Source organism: Callospermophilus lateralis, unplaced genomic scaffold (genome assembly GCF_048772815.1).
Source record: "Callospermophilus lateralis isolate mCalLat2 unplaced genomic scaffold, mCalLat2.hap1 Scaffold_63, whole genome shotgun sequence".
Taxonomy (NCBI): Eukaryota; Metazoa; Chordata; class Mammalia; order Rodentia; family Sciuridae; genus Callospermophilus; species Callospermophilus lateralis.
The window spans coordinates 14,717,664-14,721,462 of NW_027514713.1; the positions used below are offsets into that span (position 1 = coordinate 14,717,664).

The following is a 3,799-nucleotide window of genomic DNA, read 5'->3' on the forward strand; positions in this document are numbered from 1 at the left end:
CCTTTGGCAAAATTAAAAATGCAATAGAAGGCATCAATAACAGGACAGACCAAACAGAAGAAAATAAAAATGATCTCAAAAACAGCTTATTTGGAGTCTGTGGTGCCCTTGACTCAGCACATGTCTGCCAGGTCATCTACCTTCCTTAGATGACTCAGGCCACAAGTCATTGCCCATGGCAGTATGCAAAGTTTTACGTCCCTGAAGTGCCCTGGGTCTCCCTGGAGAGGTGGTGATGGGTCTAAGGAAAATGCCCAGAAGTGTGGCAGAAATGCCACAGCAGAACGCCAGTGGGTTTCCCAAGTGGGAGCCTTTGTGGCCTGGGCCAAGCCTGTAGGCAGAGAATCCCTGATGACCAAGCCTCCAGTCCGCCCATGCTGTAAGGACCAGGGCCCCTGTGATGCAGAGGATGACTAGCTCAACCTCCCTAACCTGATGGCTGCTTAATGGTACACCTGAACTGGCTAAGCACCAACCTGCAGTGGAAGGGTCTTCTCAAATGGTCCTAATAGGCATCTGTGGCCATGCAATTCTTCACCAAGGGCTACCAAGAGACTATCTCAGATTCCTTAATCATGCTCTATTTGATGAAGATCATGATGATATGGTGATTGTGAAGGACATAGATATTTTCCATGTGTGAACATCATCTGGTTCCATTTGATGGAAATATCCCTACCTGTTATTTTCCTACCAAGTAAATCATTGGTCTCAGCAAGCTTGGAAGGGTTGTAGATATCTATAGTAGGAGAGTGCAAGTTCAAGAGCACCTCATGAAAAAAAATTGCTGTGGCAATCACAGAAGCCTTATAACCTGCTAAGACAGAGTAGTGGTAGAAGCAACACACCTGTATGGTATTTCAAAGGGTGCCAAAAATAAACAGCATAACTGTGACCAGTGTTACATCTTCAGGAAGACCCAAAGATGTGGGGAGAGTTTTTGAATTTCATTCAGAGCTGAACTTCAGCCAGTGCAAAGTAATGCATATCACACCGCCAGTGTCTTCTTCATTATACATTTCATTTTCAATTTTTATAGATGTGAATCTTATTCCTTGTTTTAGTCAGCTTTTTCACTGCTTTGACTAAAGGACCCAACCAGCACAATCATAGAGGAGGAAAAGTTTATTTGAGCACTCATGGTTTCAGCGGTCTTAATCCATAGAAGGCTGGCTCCATTTCTTGGGGCTAGAGATGAGGCTAAACATCATGGCAGAGTGTGTGGCAGAGGGAAGCAGCTCACAACATGGTGATCAAGAAGCAGAGAGAGAGATTCCAGTCTCCAGATACAAATATATACCCAAAACCATGCCCTAATTCCCACCTGCTCCAGCTACACCCTTACCACCTGAGTTAATCCTATCAGGGATTGACTCGCTGATTAGGTTAAGGCTATGACCCAATCATTTCTCCTCCAAATTTCCTTGCATTATCTCACATGTGAGCTTTCAGGGGGGCAGGGGGAGGGCACCTCACATCCAAACCATAACATTCCTCATCACTAATTATATTTAAACTTATTTACAGAAAACACACAAAAAATAGTAACAAAGAGGTGAGCAATCTGCTTTCTTTTTGCCTACTCTTAGTGCCAACATATAAAGTCAACTGCTGATAACATAGGCTACATGCACAAACCAGGACTTTTCAGTGAGAAGAAGATGAATTCACATATTTTGTTGAAATCCTATAATAGTCTGTCTTATCAACACAGAAGCATGGAGCATGGAAGAGAACTATGGCCAGTGGGATGTTTTATTCTGCACCAACTAAAATGATATAATGCTGGAAGTGTTCATATAATTTATGAAGAGTGCTCAGTGCTCAGTGAATCTTTAAGCCAGGCACAGCTCTACTTTGATTGTGTTTATTAAATCACCAGTGGTATTTTATTTTTTATGTATTTATCAACCATCCAGTTTCAGTATTAGTCACCAAGGGAAAGTGGTGGAATAGCTATGTTTTCTATTTTACTATGAGTTAAAACTGCACAATTTCTAACTTCTTTTTTTTAAAAAAATTCAAGTATAGGAAATTATTTCCTGAGTTATTTATGAGGTTTTATTTTTTTGCCCCTGATGTTAACAGACAGGGATTCAGATATTTAACTTTCTGTGCCCTGATGAGACTATCACACCATTTCAAGTGTAGATACTTTTGCCCTTTTTTCAAATCTGTTATTGTATGAGGCTTAGTACTGACACTGCAAATCACTGTCCCTTTAGAAGTTTCTTCAGAATTTACTTTGTGTGTTCCATGTACCTACCTCAAAACATTTTTTTTTTATTTTAATATTTATGAAATATTTTTCTAAGCATTTCTAGAAACTCTTATGAAATCCTATCACTTTCAGGTCTGCAGACCCCTAACTTCCATGAAACCGACAGAGGACAGAGGAAAGTGGCAGTAACAAAATGGTGTGGAGGTTCTTTAAACACAAAAACAGAACTACTATATGATTCAGCAATTCCACTACTGGATATATATTCAAAGAAAATAAAATCAGGATATCAAAGAGACATGAGCCCTTCCAAGTTCATCACAGCCTTACTGCCCCAGTGGATGATAGTGAATACCATCTGACACCTGGGTGTCAGGATGTCAACTGGAAGTCCTGAGGAAGAAGACATCTAGACTTCATGAAAGAGGGCATGGATATTAGGGGAAAATAGAGTGGGTAATTTAGAAGAAAGAAGAAAGGGCTTTCAGGGCTAAGGGGTATGTGAGTGTGGTTGTATGTGCATGTGTATGTATATGCACATGTGTACCTATAGAAAAGGGAACACAATGCAACCATGCAAAAATTTAAATCATCGTTTATGACAGCATGAATGGAATTGTAGATTATTAAGTAACATAGGTCAGACACAGACAAATACCACATAATCCCACTCAGAAGTAAATCTAAAAAATTTGTTCTCACAGAAGTTGAGAGTGGATTGGTGGGTACCAGAGGCTGGGAAGAACAGGAAGGAAAGAAAGAATAAAGAGAGTTTTATAATTGGGTACCAAGTTACAGGTAATAAGAGGATTCTGGTATGCTATGGCACAAGAGGATGGCCCAAGAGAACAATTTGTACTATAGATTTCAAAAAGCTAGAAGAAATGATTTTAAAGATTTCACCATAAGGAATTGACAAGTGTTTGAGGAGATAGATATAATTATATTAGAATATGTGCCCCATAAGTAGTAAAATTTTGTTTCATTGTATCAGTAAAAATAATTTAATTTTTAAAATTGTGACTTAATCACAAAACACCACTTAATCAAGTTTCTTCTATACAATGATAGGAGTATCTGCTTTTGTTGATACATTCATCAATTCCACTTTGAAACAACTTCAGTGTGGACAAGAATACTATCCAGGCACAATGTGCAGCACAGTGGATTCTGAAAATGCCAATGTATTCTCCATGGATTCTTAACACCGTTTATTGGTTTTATGTGAAATCAGCAAATTGAAGACCCACTCTAACATTTAGTAGCATCAAATCCCTAAGGGCCTGATTCAATGGCATATTTCACAAAATGAGGTTTTCATGTGACAATCCAAGAGACATAATGAACAGAATAAGGCGATACCATACAATTTACCTAGATATGCCTTAAAATAATGTACATTAACTGCTGTCATTCAAATTTCATCTTGAACTGAGTAATATTTCTTAACTAAGAGATAGAATCTTCAGCAACAACAAAACTAATTGAATCCTGGCTCTCTCACATGATTTTTCTTTACTATTTACCAGCTTTCTGACCTTGGACAAGTTACTTAAATGCTTTAAGCCACTAGTTCTT

The 3,799-nt window shown here is 38.6% G+C and overlaps 1 pseudogene; it reads left to right on the forward strand.

Annotated features, from left to right (window-relative positions):
* Positions 1-235: 235 nt before the first annotated feature.
* LOC143389661 (GTP cyclohydrolase 1 pseudogene) lies at positions 236-831 on the forward strand (annotated as a pseudogene).
* The last annotated feature ends 2,968 nt before the right edge of the window (positions 832-3,799 follow it).